General features: G+C 39.1%; 1 protein-coding gene across 8 annotated transcripts in view; it reads left to right on the top strand.

Annotated features, from left to right (window-relative positions):
- EPB41L2 (erythrocyte membrane protein band 4.1 like 2) overlaps window positions 1-13960 on the top strand; it is a 209337-nt gene extending 195377 nt beyond the window's left edge. For all 8 annotated transcript variants that reach the window (XM_052646061.1, XM_052646055.1, XM_052646062.1 and 5 more), the window contains one exon: window positions 12709-13960. The gene's annotated coding sequence lies outside the window, so the exon portion shown is untranslated. The remainder of the gene's footprint in view (window positions 1-12708) is intronic.
- The last annotated feature ends 2069 nt before the right edge of the window (window positions 13961-16029 follow it).

Genomic DNA, 16029 nt, shown 5'->3' with positions numbered 1-16029 from the left:
TCACAGCAGAAGAGAGTCTCAAGTTTTCTGATAGGTTTTGGACTGGATTTGGTGGGAACAGAGACAAGATCTCAGAATCAGGATGGGGCATCAGAGATGGCTTCCCTTGAATGTCATGGTGAATCAGAATTGGCCCAATGAAGAAAGGAGTGGAAGGGGGCCATCCACAAGCCAGCATGATCTGATTCTGCGAACCCAGCACTCCAGGAATTGTGCAGAATGCTGTGCAGCAGCCTTGCAGGGCACTTGTAGGAGAGTCATGGGAGATGAGCGGGGCAGAGAGGCAGAGGCCTGATTATAAATAGTTGTAGTAGCCAATCAGAAGAGGCTGAAGTTTATCCTGAAAAGCTATGGGGTATTCCTTTGTATTTGAGAAACAGTAAGGAGATAAAGTTTGTGACTTGTTGACTGTTTGCATGAGGATATGGAAGTTAGTGAGTTGGGAGGATGCAGGAGCTGGGGAGGATCCCAAATAATGCCCAGGTTTCTCTCTTGGGCAAAGGGGTGGTTGGTGGTACCTGTAATTTTAATCATAGAACACACGAGTTGTATTTTTCATTTGTCGTGTGTAATATGCCCGGTTCTCTCAGTGTAGTTGTCTTAAAGCAAAAGAGTATGTTGCTGTTGTCATTGTCTGGTACTGGAGGAGAGGCCAGCTGTCATGGGAATTACAGTGGAAGCTTGGAAGTGAATATATAAGGCTCCGACCTACACATACACACATAGGATATGCTTAATTGGAAATTTGCCAGATAGTCTGAGTGTCGAGAGAAAGCGTAACAGCAGTTTTGCAGGATTCTAATCCAGTTCATAGCTGTGTGATGTGGGCAGCTTATTTTATTTCACTGTGTCTCAATTCTGCCATCTGTAAACTGGGGGAGACAGTAGAAGTTACAGAGAATTTGTTAATAAGGCACATTGTAAGAACTTTTTGTAACGTAGAAGGCCAGCCATGAACCCTTTTGTTCTTAAAAAGTCAAATAAAAATTTAGAATTCTCAACCCCAGAGATGCTGAGTTTGAGATGCATGTGGAATATCTCCATGGAGAGGTCCCGGAAGTAGCCAAGAGCTTTCAGAGAGAGAGAGACCACTGCAGGCTTCAAAATAGGAGGTGGACACATCTGAACGTGTTGTCCACTGATGAAGCCTTTGGTTTGAGTGTCGCTACCCAGGACCAGGTCAGAGAGTTGGGGTCTGGGGACCAGAGGAGCTCTAGGAGGAGGAGTCAGACGGCAAGAAGATAGAAACAGGGAGGAAAGGGTGCCACAAAAGCTGCAAGAGAAGCTAACTCCAAGAAGGAGAGCGTAAATACGGCATTAAAGAAACCAGATACATGTTACTTTGGAATTGGTGGTCCAGAGTCAGTCTGAGGGCTTTGTCAGAGCTACTTCAGTCACATAGTGGAGAGGGAGCCGATAACAGGTTGAGGAAACAGGATTTACACAGAGTGATTTCAGGAAGCGGGAAAGCTCAGTAATTGGGCCTTTTGCTTTTCCATCCACCTTGCCTGCCTTCATCTGAGAAGCCGGAGCGTGTCGGTCTGACAGAGCCACCAAAGCTAGTGCAGTGCTCACTAAAAACCTGGCACATGCCTCATTCCTTTGAGCCTGTCCAATGGCCCCTGAGTTCCAGGCCCCGACCGACCCACAATAAATAACAAATCTTGAGTTAGTGGTGTTGCTGTCTGGCTAGCATGCATCCATGAACACCAGTTTCTAAGCAAGATGATATTGTGTTCCAACCAGCATTTCAGAGTCAGGGTGATGTTCACGGTTTCAAAATGAACTTGAAAAGCCAAACAAGAAATTAGCATCAAGTGTCTAACTACCTTGACAAGAGAGAGAGACAGTGTTGGCTGAACAGAGCTCCGACAGATCACAAGCTACTCATTTACATGTGAGTGTCTCGCTGTCCTTGAAAGAGAAGCACCAGCCTATTAGCTTCCAGATGACTCTTTTCAGTTCAAGAGCCAGGGATGTTTCAGGCATATCAGTTCCCATTGTATTTACTGCGTTCTTATTTTATTCTGTTTACCTAGTTGTACTAGTCTTGTACCCCCAAATTAGCATTTTATTACAGTTTAGTTTTCAGTGCAAGTTAAACCTAAAATGAAGACTTCTACACAGAAATGAAAAGTCAGTTTGGATTTAGTGAGTTTCAGGCACTGCCAGTTTTCACTGGGGAATGCTGTAGAATGTTCCATTTAACGTTTGTGAATCTGGCAGGTGCTACCAATGAGTTACTTCCAGTATATTTGAACTTCCCCACAGAGGAGGCAGTGGATGCCTCTGCCATTGTGCATGCATTAGCACCTGGGAGTCTGATTCCCCAGGGTTTGCTCTAGGACAGAATCATCATTGACTGTTGTTTTTGCAAATGAAACTGTTTTTTTCTGGTAATAAAAAAGGAGAGGCAATCATAATTTTTTGAAAGGGAAAGATGGTAGAAAATGTAAGTGACCCATAAAATCACTCTGCTCCTAGAGATAGATAATCCCTTTCCACAGTGTATGTGTGTGAACACACCCAGATGCACTCGCACATGTGTTTTCACGTCTCTGTTCATTTAGGTCAATCCTGTTGATTCTGTCTATTCTATCTATCTATTCTATCTATCTGGCGTTTTTCTCCATGGTACACAGTGTCTTCACAGTACATTGTAGGTAATTTTGCCCATCATTATCTGATCAATTTCCAACAGCCATCGAATGGACACAGGACGGCTTCCTTGACCCTTATTAATGGCTCTTAGACTAATTTCTCAGTTTTCACGAGTTAATGCACAGCTGCAAAGATTGTAGTTGTATGTACATTTTGAGGCCATAAATTTCATTGTTTCTCTAAATTTTTAGAAATTAGAGTTGGTGTGCCACCAAACACCAAGTTTCTTCTTGACATATTTCCCACCTGTCTTCCTTAGAGGTTCTGCAGAGTTAGACATCCACTAGCAGCTTAAGAGTCTCCCAGTTTCCCTGCACACTCACCAACACTAAAGATTGTATGACATTTAAAAACTCTTTGACAACCTGGTGAGAAAAGAGCATTTGTCCCGTCCCTTTTTTAAACTGTGAGGATAGAGTATTTTTAAATCACTATTGTTCATTACTAGGGAATACACGTATTCACACATATATATGTTTACATATGTGCACATGAACACAATTTGCATTTCTTTGAATTGCCATTTTGTGTCCTTTGTCCAACCTTTTGGGACCCCATGAACTGTAGCCTACCAGGCTCCTCTATCCATGGAGTTCTCCAGGCTAGAATACTGGAGTGGATAGGCATTCCCTTCTATTCAAGTGTTTATCATCTTTGATCTCTTACAGAATTGTTAAGAATATTAATCCCTTAGTCACAAATGCTGCATGTTTTCTCCAGTTTTTCAGTATAATTGAGAATTTTAAATGGCGCTAAAAAGAGAGGGCGAGGACAAGACAAAATTAACAAATTGGAGACACACAGACCATATCCAGAGTGTTGGTTTGTTTTTCAGCCCAAACAAACTTGAATGTTTAGCATGTTATAGAACTTGAATTATTGATGCTTAAAATGGGAAGATACCCAGTGATTCTAAAAACGTCAGAGCCTGCTTTCTCTCAAGGCCACAGTGGCTCAGTAGGTGCTGCCACTTTAGGGGAAGAACAAGCCCTCCAAGTCTCCTTCCTATCTCTTCATTTTGGGGTCCTGGTACCTGTCTCCCTACTTATATGTTACCCCCCACCACCACCCGGCCTTTGAGGAATATGGAGGTGGTGACTTTATTATACCCGAGTGCAGGGGTGTATTGTAGAGGATGGAAATTAAAAGAATATTTAATTTAAAACTTCACATAGAGCATCTTCTTTCCCCCCACAACCCTAGCGATTGAAGTAATTTGTCATAGGTCAGTTTTAGGCAAGAATCATAAAATACCATCAAGTGTAGAGCTGAGTATAGTTTCATTTGTTTCAAGAACTTATCTAATGTTAGACATCCCAGATACTAGTTTTTAAATAGTAATTTTAAATTTTAATGTAATTTTGTGGGTGGATTAGGAGGAAATTTTGCTGGGGGGATAAATTAATAAGTTTCTGTATGTTCTTAAGATAGTCCTGTGTTCTTGAGGGTTATATTCCCAGGACATGTTGGCCCTACATTTATTTCACTGTCATACATCAAAATACTTTAGTTAGCATTAGAGCAAAGTGAGAATCTGGTCTTGTTCTGTCCAGTAGGGCACATGTGGCTCTTGAGCATTTGAAATGTGGCTGTTCCCAATTGAGCTGTCCTTAAGTGTAAAATAACAGACTGAATGCTGAAAAGGTAAGAAAAAAGAATGTTAATAAATGAGGGAGTTGAGTCTAAAGATGAATTCTCTTGATTCCCATTAATATTCCTATTTAAGGAAAATACAAAACAGATACTAAGTGAATTTTAGTCATATATATTTCAAAACTTTTTCTAAACGATAAAAGAGTTTTGTTAGTTTTTTTTTTAAGTACAACTTTTATTTTGTTTGATTTGATTAGAAAAATTTTTCTCATCCCCACTTGTGAACCTAAGATTGACAATATTGAATGTAACCTTACCATAGTCCACTTGTTATTTAAAAGAGGCTTTAAGATTTTGTGGACTGCTTTCAAATCAAGTTCTTACAAGATTTGAAGTCAGCAGAGTGAACCAAAAGACCTGCCTCTCGCTTTAGGGCCAAATACTAACTACTCTTAGAAATCTTTGTCAAAGCTTCAGAGATTCAGGAAAACTAGTTTTGTAAAGAACTAAGAGTCCTCCTGGGGTATCTCAGAAGTAGTTATTCAACAAAAGAGAGCAGGAAAATGAGCCTGAAATTTTTCCACTTAGATCAGCAGATGAAACCGATGGTGAGGACAGGCCAGTAATGCTCTGTTCCTGGAGATATAATACCATTCTGTTTGTGTTTTCCCTCCCAAGCTCTTGCGTTTCAGCTTTGCCTTGTGGGTTCGTCCCTGTTACTTCATGCATGGATTCATTAGTGTATATTGGGGACATACCAGATTCAAGGGACTGTGATAGTTGTGAGAAAAGTAAGTGCATAGGAACAAGTGTACAAATAACATACATGGTTTTTTTTTTTTTTTTTTTTTAAAGTGTTTTAAGAGAAGCCTTGAGAAAGGGCTGTGAAAGTTGACAGGAGAAACTGGTTCTGACTGGCAGGTCAGGGAAGACCTCCCCATGAGGGCAACAGGAAACTTCCTATGTGCTGAGTGTGGGGAGGATCAGCACACATATGGGGCAGAGAGGAAAGGGCACGAAGGAAAACCATGGGCCAGACGTCAGGAGAAGCAGATCCTACATTGTGGCTGGGGGTTGAGTTCCCAGTGGGGGCTGGACAGATTGTCAAAGGCAAATGACAAGGGTACTGCATGTGAGTATCTTAGTTTAGACTTTGCTCTGTCAGTCATTTGCAAAGAAGAAGAACATTTTTAGCACCATCCTTTATCAGTGGTATGCAGGATTAGATTGAATGAACGTTTGACTGAATGAAGTACTCTGTAAAGAAATCATTATATTGGTTCAGGCAATTATTAATGGAAAAACAGAACTGGACATTTGTCTTTAAGAGTAGAATTGAATTGAGTTTGGAAGTAAAACCAGGAATAAGGTATATGTGAAAACCCATAGTAATATTATTGCTCACATTTACTGAGGGCCTACTCTGTGCTGAGCTTTATTGAAGGACTTTCCTGTGTATTACTTCAGTTAGTTCTTACAGTCACTTGGATGTAGATGACGACACTGAGGCCTAAAGAGGTAGTCCCTCACCCAGTCATACTGTCAGCGCCTGGCAAAGCCAGAGCTGATCTTCAGTCAGTTTAACTCCACACTGCATATTGCTTTGCTCTGAGGGATTCACAATGGGAATCTTTCAAATATAGACTCCCATCAGTGGATTGCATCGACCAAAAAATTTGTTCAAGGTTTTCTGTAAGATGTCATACGAAAACCTGAATGAACTTTTGCCAGATTCAGTAATCGAAGCACACCTCATTTTAGAAAAATGTATTTTGGACAGAATGTCTTTGAGGCTGCAGCTACAATATGTAGCTAAGTGAACAAGTAAAACTTTTATAGATTTTATAGAATAATTGTGTTTAAAAATGAGGTAGAATTGATGTTGCTTTCATTTGACAGGATATTCCAAAATTGCCACGTGTAGTTAATTCTTTAGGGAGAGTGACTGGAATGTGCATAAAGGCTCTAACAGAAAGATTACTGTTAGCTTTGAAGAAAACCCTCATGCAAGCCTCATGAGAAAAGTGGCCTCCACACAGCATTAATGTATTCAGGCAAACCAAAAGATGCAAATTATTTGTGGAAGAGGTATTTTGCAGAATAATTTGTGGAAGAGATATTTTGTGCCATTTGACTGAAAAGGAAAAGACACTAGATTTCATTTCTCCGTTTCTGTTCAGCAGTCACACAAATAACTGTGAGAGGAGGAAACAGCAGTAGGTCAGGAAGCGGATTCCATAGATGTAGTTCTCAAGCAAAGATCTCAGGAGCACACAAATATTATTGAAGTAGTCCAAAGAGTGTTTTATGTGAATTTTATTAATTAAAATTTGCCATTTACAAATCAAATAGTTTTCAAAATATTAAGTTAAAAATAATCACCTAGTGAAAGAAGCCTGTCTGAGAAGGTACCATGTACTGTATGATTCTAACTATATGCCATCCTGGAAAAGGCAAAATGATTAAGGCAGTAAAAAGATCTGTGGTTGCCGCTGATCTCATTAGAAGAGTCTTTAAATATAGAGAAGCTATGAAGCTCAAGGGCCCCAAAGTACAGTTTTCCAAAATTACCATTTTCACATGAAAACTTGAATTTTATCATTGGTATCAAGTTCTGTCAACTGTTTTCCATGAAGTGACAGGCTTATCTCATTTTCAAGAGAATGTGTGCCAGAAATCCAATGCCAGAGTGGTTTCTGCTCACAATTCCTGCATTCATATGAATTCAGTTTCCTTCTCGACATCCGCTGCACGTTTGTATGCAGAGGGAATGTATTATGTGTACTTCCCATTTCATCGCACAGAATATTAAAAAGATGTACTCTGGGGTGGAGATGTAAGAAAAAATGATATTTTTTTCCCGTTTCACCGAGGACATCCTTGAGAGAAACTGACTGGCTTGCTTTTTATTTCACTGTGAGTGCCTGGTGGTAGAGAATGCAGTGACTTTGGGTACAGTTTGGTGTCACTCCCTTGATCTGTGTTAAGATGTCGGCAGGTTTACTCACCATTGTTTCTGCACCATCAGTGAAAGTGTTCACACCGTGAAAGGGGCAAATAGTGTCTTAGATGATGAAATAGCTTTGACTTTATAACCCTCTGAAAGAATCATGGTGACCCCCAAGGTCTACAGACCACACTTTGAGAACTGGTGGGTCTAAATTATAGTGGTAATACAAGCATTGTAAGAATTGACTATTTCTTGGTCTAACCAAATAGGTTATTTATCATACTTGTGTTTTTTGGCTCTATGGTTTTATAGTCTTACAACGAAAATTGTTTTAAAATTTAAAAATGCAAATTGAGAGCCAAAGAAGACAAAAATGAAACTTTAGAAATAACTGAAATTCATAAACTATCATATTTAAAACTGTTTCACACTTAAGTACATGCACCTCATTTTTATTGAAATAGTTGCATATGTACCTTACAGAAATAATTTACTCATGTTTTTAAAATCTCAGCTATATTACTGCCCTGTGGTATAATAATTGAATGATCATTATCCTGAAAGGTTTTATATTTTCTTGCATTATTTTGTGTTAGATAAAAGCCACAGTTTTGCCTTTTTCTTGAGACTCCCCTCTGGATGAGTGCTTTACCACTCGTCATTTAGGATGATCCTTTTAAAGTGTATATTTGCTATGTGCTGAATCCATTTCTGGAGTAGAAGATGCTCAAGACTGAGGCCATGTGAACCCCCATCTCTGGAAACTCTTTAAGTTTGTGCTTTTCAGATAATTTTGTAGCACCGTGCTTGACTGATTGCCCACACTCATCAGGCACACTGAGAAAGATAAATTTAAGAATTCTCTGGACCCTACATGAAGACTTAAGGTAAAGTAGGCAACCAGTGTGTATGCCTGAAAAACTGAGACGCAGAATTAGACCTGTAATCAGATGAAAAGGCTGCATTGATCTATTCTCTCATTGACTGATAGAGGGGGACACAGGCTAGGGAATGTGACTTAGTTAGACATGTTCACTGACGTTGTGTAGTCCAGGGGTGGGAAACTGAAGCAAGAAAATAGCAGTTTGGTTTTTTGTTTTTACTTGACCAAAATTCAAATACATAAAGTATAGCTCATACTTAACTGTTAGGACCATATCCAAACTCAAGGTGAATTTTATGACACTGTCAAAAAGGGAAAGCAAGTTGAATTAATGCTGCAATTAATGTGTGTCAGTTTGCATTGACAACCAGAATTCTGTGTCTGTGAGATAGAATCGAAACTTAAGAAAGCTTTTAAAACTTGTACAGATTTTCATGAAGAACCATGCCTAGTTTCAGATTGATTGGGCTATGTAATAAATTATTTAGACCCCAAATGTAGTTTGTTTAAAATGGCCAAATAATAAGGTTTTGGTTTTTCTTCCCCCCTGCTAAAAAGACAGAAAAATTTTTAGTGTCAGATGCTTGTGTATTAATGGCGTTGGTGATCCCCACCTTTTCTCCTTCCCAGCTCAAAAGCTGGTTGTTTAGTGCTTGGGAATATATTTCTCTCTGTGTTTAAATGCAAAACACAATAAAAAAAGATAAACGAGGGCTTCCCTGAGTGGCTCAGTGGTAAGGAAGTCACCTGCCAATGCAAGAGACACAGATTTGATCCCTGATCCGGGAAGATCCCGCATGTGGAGCAGCTAAGCCCCTGTGCACTACAGCCACTGAGCCTGTGCTCTGGAGCCCAGGAGCCACAGTGCTGAAGCCCAAGAGCCCACACTCCGCGATAAGAGGAGCCACTGCAACGAGAAGCCCGAGCAGCAACAAAGACACAGCAAAAATGAGTAAATAAATAAAATTATTGAAAAGATAGGCGAATGTGTAAATAGAATCTTTCATACTATAAATTACTTCCTGTTCATCCAGAACAGTAAGGAACTGGGATGTTCTGACACATTGAATATCTAATTAACTCAGAGTTACTCAATTTATAGTTTTTTAAAGAATGAGAAAAAATATAGTGAACATTAAAATTACAATAAAAATAATTTTCTTTGATTCTGAAAGTTGTTGGGAATCCTAAGGGTGCATGAAGGCTGTCATTTGTAATACTTATTAACCAGAAAAAAATGGATTTATTTTACTTTCTAATGGTTTGATTGTGGATAAATGGAAGTACATTCCATTTGGATTTACATGGGTAACTAATTTTATCTACATATATTTCAAGAAATGTTGAAGCTCTTTGAAACCAAGATCTCTTTGATGCAATTTCTCCATATTCCTAGATTCTTATTTGTCTGCTAATGACTGAAGCAGACTTAATTTTAGCTTTCTTTTACAAATTAAGAATTTAATCTTTGGTGAAAACAGATTCAGTGAAATAAAGTGTCCTGTAAATGTGTGAAGGAAGTGCAAAATATAATACTACTTCTCATTCTTTATGAAGATTTCCAAGTAGTGTCAAGTCAGGGGTTCATTTTCTGTAACATAAGCTAGGCAGAGTGGAAGTTGTGTTCAACAAATGATACATGTTCACTAAGCAAAACAGTTACAAGCTCTCAAAAAAAAGAAAAGAAAGAAAATAGGAATAGACAGACAGCACAACTAAAGGTCACATTACGCTCCAATAAGTTTGATTGATAGTTTTAGCTGACCCCTTTACCGCCCCCTACATTTCTGTTCATGATTACTAACCTAAAAAAAAGAAGACTGTTTTCTCCATTGATTTTTTTTTTTTTCCTCTGCCTAGAATCAAGTAGAAGTCCTATTGAGTAATGAAATAGCCTAGAGCAGACAGCAAGGTGGGAAACAGTGAATTCGATTAGGCAATCTGTCCTGAATAATCAAGAGGCTATACCAATATCTGTGATAAATCTAATTGGTGGGGAATTTTTTCATTAAAACAAGGCAGTTTTATCTAATCAAAAGAATGTGCAATCTAATTGACTTTGGACCAATGCCTCTTGGAAAGGACATTAATTACTGCTCTCCACTGTCCTCTCTAATCACCTACCATTTGCCAAAAATTTCAACCAAGCTGAAATAGAAGGTGAAACAATTGCCTTCTTAAACTCCTTTCTCTTACGGAGGCGATGCACCATCCTCACCTTTTGTCTGCCTCCCTGTCCACTTTTATTTTAGTCCACTCTCCTACCTACCTACCTGCCTTTGATAGTTGGCTTCCTCAAGACATACTCACGTGAGACTAGTTCCATCTGTTGGTCTCATGTGTCCGTTGGTGCCAACTTGCTGACCTACATCCCTAATCCTGTGACCTCACCCAGGCTCTAGGCCTCTCATTCTCCTATTTTTGAGGACCCAGATTCCACACCTGTTAGTCTCTTTTGGATCTCCAGTCAGATCCAGGCTCCTCCTCTTCTGGGTTTATCATGCCTTATGTCAACTGGGCCACCCCTGGTTCCCTGACTCATACTGAAGTCATTGCAGTAGATGGACAGTTAACTGTTTTTTTATTTTTTGTCTGAATGCTATTTCTGAATTCATTATTTTTATGTTATATTGTGTTGGCCACAAAGAACCTTTCTGGAAAAACCCGAACTAACTTTGCCGCCAACCCAGTAAATCAAGCTCATACTTCTCAGTCTGTTATTAAAAAGCAGAGCTCGTGTTTTTTCCTTGCCTTTGATTACCCACCATACCAATGCTTAGCCTCCATCACTTCCATTTCTCCATTGTCCTATCTCCCCCCTCCCCAACCCCCCGCCTCATTCATTCCTGTCCTCTACCCCATAATCTGTATACTCGACTGTTATGTTGGTGCAAAAGTAATATGTGGTTTCAGGCCCTGAATTTTAAATTGTTATAACTAGGCTGAAACACATTAATCAAAATAGGAACCATTACAATCAACACATTTTTGCCAATGAGAAATAAGATGCTTTATTCCTATAGCATAAAAATTCGTGCCTTCGGATTCTACAGACTCTTGGAATCATTTTCTGTATCCTTGTTGTGGAAGCATTTTCCCTGCAAAAAGTTGTCAAGATACTTGAAAAAGTGGTAGTCAGTTGGCAAGAGGTCAGGTGAATATGGCAGATGAGGCAGAACTTGGTAGCCCAAATCGTTCAACTTTTGAAGCACTGGTTGTGTGATGTATGGTTGGGCATTGTCGTAGAGAAGAATTGGGCCTATTCTGTTGACCAGTGCTGGCTGCAGGCATTGCCTTTTTGGTTCATCTCATGAATTTGCTGAGCATATTTCTCAGATGTAATGGTTTCACTAGGATTCAAAAAGCTGTAGTGGATCAGCCTGGCAGCAGACCACTAAACAATGACCATGACCTTTTTGGGGAGTGCAAGTTTGGCTTTGGGAAGTGCTTTGCAGCTTCTTCTCTGTCCAACCACTGAGGTGGTATTCGCTAGTAGTGGTATACAGTCCACTTTTCATTTCATCTCACAACTGGATCAAGACATGGTTCATTGCAGTTGCACAGAATTAAGACTTGCCACCACTGGGGTGGTGGCAATCCAACCCAATTAAGACTTCAAAATGATGATTTTGTTGATTTTTGGTCAGCTCATGAGGCACCCATCTATGGAGCTTTTTCACCTTTCCAGTTTGCTTCAAATGCCAAACAACCATAGAATGGTCAACGTTGAGTTCTTGGGCAGCTTCTCATGTAGCTGTAAGAGGATTGGCTTCAATGATCCTCGCCATTGATCCCTGTCAACTTCCGATGGCTGGCCGCTATGCTTCTCATCTTCAAGGCTCTCGTCTCCTTTGCAAAACTTCTTGAACCACCACTGCAGTGTATGTTCATTAGCAGTTCCTGGGCCAAATGTATTGTTGATATTGTAAGTTGTCTCTGCTGCTTTATGACCCATTTTGAACTTGAATAAAAAAATCGCTTGAATTTGCTTTTTGTCTAGCATCATTTCTGTAGTCTAAAATAAATATAAATAAACAGCAAGTATTAAGTCATTACCAAAAAACATAAAGCAAGAAGTGCACATTAAAATGATGTATAACATAACTGCATTTATTTAAGGATCTATTCCAGTATCAAATGGCAAATTTCAACAATGCAAAACTGCAATTACTCTTGCACCAACCTAATACCATATACTTTCTCCCTTTCTTACGTCTTTCCTCAATGTGTTCTCCCAGCCTGAGGCACCTTTTATTCATTTCAATGAAGTCAAATTATTTTTCCTTCTTTCTTTGAAGCTAACTTTGAAACCTACATTGGTTTTAAAAATCTAGTTTTTAGATTTTTACTATATGAATTACCTCTGTTTTATAGTTAAATTTTTGGTCAAATTCTTACTTACCACTTGTTTCCAGTGTGCTTGTCAATCCTCCAGATATTTTAAGGCCCTCAAGAGCGAATTAGATTCTCATGCTTGTCTTCTGGTAAAGTACTATTTACTATAGAACCAGACAGATAGGAATTGTCTATTACTTCATTTGGAATTTAATGAATCTTACATTTTTTTCCCCAAGCTTCTGTCTTTGGAATATTTAAACCTTCTCTTTTATTTTCCTCCTAGAAATTCATTTTATAGACAACATTCAACTTTGTGAACCTGAAGAATTTTGACCATTCCAAGTCTTAATGCCACACCACTGCTCCAGCGAATTTATACTACGACTGGTTACAATGGCCAGAAGCCTGAAGAATTAAAATGCCAACACCAAACCTTACCTTAACAGCTCTGGTCTATACCATTCCCTCGCATTTTAATATATTGTTTTGTTTTATAACCACTTCTAAATATTATTTCTTTTCTTTCCTTTTTTTTTTTTTCAGTTAGAGAGTTTTGTTTTTTGTTTCCTGTTTACTTTGTGTACAACTCCCTGCTTTTTGTGACTCATTTTGATCAAATGATAGTGAACAAAGCCAGCCACAGCTGGTACGGTGCTGTTCACTGGAACAGGTGCTGTTGTGCGGAAAGGAGACTCTGTGTGACTAATTTCGATAGTGGCTTTCCTTCTTCCGGATGCTTCCCATTGGGTTCTTAGAAGTCAATATTTACAGAGTTTTCAGTTTGCGGTAAATACACTGTATGAGAAAATGTTAATGCAGATTTAAAAGTGTTTCTTACATTATGAAAATTTTCTAAGGTTTTGAAAATTTCACTGGGGCTATTTTTTGATAATGAACCCTTTTGACTTTCCAGTCCTGACTTTTTACTTTGGGGCAGAAAGTCCAGGAATCTGCAGACTGGAGAACTATGATGAAGTTCACTGACCAACGCACTGTGTTCAGAGACCCTTGTCGCACCACAGTGCCGATCCTTCTCAGACACGGGCTCTTCGGCAGCATTCCAGAAACAGGAGGGGAGAGACAGCGATTTCTTCCCTCCTACTAAAATATTCAGGCAGCTTAAAAACCTTAGTGCTTTCTTTCTTAACATGTCCAAATTTCCATACTTTCCATTATTTGAACGCTTGTGTAGAACACTTGGCTTTGTATTAAACCCCCTTGTCTCCATGTAAAAACTGACCTTTTGTTTATCAAGCAGGTGTTATCTCTTTCAGATAGCGTGATGATTCACAGGTGTGAGGATGCTGGGATGGAGGAGTAGGGCCATGGTGGGGTTTTTTTTGACAGTTGTGAGAAAGTTACACCAGTAAAGCTGATGCCAGAGACCTGATAGGGACGTATTAACTGTATTGAACATTCTTTCCTTTGCTTTGCCCCCATGTATAGTTATGATGCCAGATTAGATTTCTAGCAGGTTCAAGTTGTATTAAATGATATTTTGCTTTCTGTAATACTGTTATAAAATAAAGTTTGTTTATTCTCTAAACTCATCACTTCTCTTTTTATGAAGGTTTTAAAAAATAAGCTCAAGTCCTCCTGTCAGTCAGAGGTTCTAGTATTTTGTGGGATGTAGCATTTTTTAAATCTGTTATTCAGATATTTTATAATTTCATGCTGCTGCCAGCTTCACCAATTTCAAATGGCTAAAACAATGTCAAATGTTTGTAAATCTACTCTTTAGAATGCCAGTTCCTTCTGCCTGGTTACATAATCCACCCCAGCTTGTACAAGTTCTCCAAGGCATGTTTTTGCTTGTTTTCTTTGTGTATTTTTTGTTTTGTTTCAGGAAATATTTTAGCTGCACCATCTAAAATCTGGTCCTCTGCTTCAATTTTGCTTAACAGCCCACTGACCTTTAGTGCATCAGGCAGAACGGGCTCTGCCGAGGGCTGCACCCATGTCTGAGCAGGATGGTTCACTGTGAAGCTTTTGCCCAGACTCATTTTCTTACAAATGTTAAAAGCATCATACAGTAAATGACCGACAGGGTATGGTATATTTCATTTAAAATATTCTGAAGAATGTCTTTCCCTAGTTATTTAAAGTGAACACGTTAAGTATAATTTGCATGGCTGTCTTCTTTGGGATCAGTTCCCACGGAATTCTCTCTCACCTTGTGAAAGATGTTTCTTGCTTTCTCTAGAATTTTTACATAAACAACTCCTCCTCTCAGGGGAAACCTGTCTCAGGAAGCCAAGCCATAGAGATATAATGAAACCAAATATGACTCTGTAAATATAATTTGCATCAGAAAGTGTGTATATGTAGCATTTTTATTTAAAGCAGAGGTTGATCTTGCCAGAGTTTTTTGAGAACCACATCCTTCTAAATTTCTAATGATAGCTACAGTGATAGGAGACTAAGTATGACTCTGGCAGCTTCAGAAATGCCGTGTTCAGTCAGGACTCAGTTTTAGCAGCTGAGATGGCAAGGACAGAGTTTGGGGTCCCAGAGATATTCAGAGTATCTGTGGGGGCTTGGTACCCAAGAAGCATCTGGGAATCATGTTGATCATGCCACCTGTGATGATGGCAGCAAGACCTTCTATTTTAGTATTTTGTGTTTCTTGCAAAATTCTTCTCAGAATGTTAAAATTTCATTGTGTGAACTGAGCTTTCAAAATCCCAAGAGGTAGAATAAGAATGTAGGTCAACAGGGTTCACTGCTATGAGACATCCAGGTGCTAATTGTTTATCTTAAGTCAAAAAGCAATATAATTTGAGGGTGACAAGCAATAATTCCTTTTAGTTATATAGGGTTTTTATGACTATCACATAAACCTTTCAGTGATCTTATGTGGAACACAGGAAACAGAATAATGCATATTCCACAGGCCACAGCAGGATGAAAAATGATATTGTTTAAAAAACACATAGAGTTGGTGAATTTTTGGCATTTCACTGTTGTGAGTAGTTTCTGTTTCCCTTTGTGATGCGCACAGCATTCCTCACTGCATAAACCACAGTTCACGGAGTGATCATCACCAGGACCCCAGTCATAAAGCAAACTAGCATAACTACTGCCCAGTGTGGACTTTTAAGTTTTCCCCTTACTTACGGATAAAATTGTACGATGTCTGTGAAACATCAGATAATTATCGGAGAATTCAAAATAATATGAGGATAGGGAGGAGTGAGTTGTGCTTTAGGTGAAACGAGATTGGCTGTGAATTGATAATTGCTAAAGCCAGGAGGTGGTAAGTAAGGGTTGGTTATTTCATTCTGTTAAAATATTCTGTGATGAAAGACTAAGAAATCCCATAAAAGCCCCATAATTTAAAACAAAGTCCAGTCATGAGAACATTGCTCTTCTGAGTATGGTGCTCTGGTCAGTTTACAGTAGAGTCTTACACACTTGCACAGGACATGTGAATGTCACTGCTGACACAATGAGCATAGGCTTAACTATATTTGCAGAAGTTCACGTGGGCTTGCATATGGATCCTCGCATGCACCTGTTCATGTATGTGCTGGGATCAGGCCACAGCAGGGAGTTGACCCCAAAAGAACACAGTCGGCTGGCAAATCTGAGGTGTCCCACTCCT

The sequence above is a fragment of the Budorcas taxicolor genome, chromosome 9, assembly GCF_023091745.1.
Source record: "Budorcas taxicolor isolate Tak-1 chromosome 9, Takin1.1, whole genome shotgun sequence".
Taxonomy (NCBI): domain Eukaryota; kingdom Metazoa; phylum Chordata; class Mammalia; order Artiodactyla; family Bovidae; genus Budorcas; species Budorcas taxicolor.
Note: the sequence above shows the minus strand (reverse complement) of the source record. Positions and strands in the feature narration are given on the sequence as shown.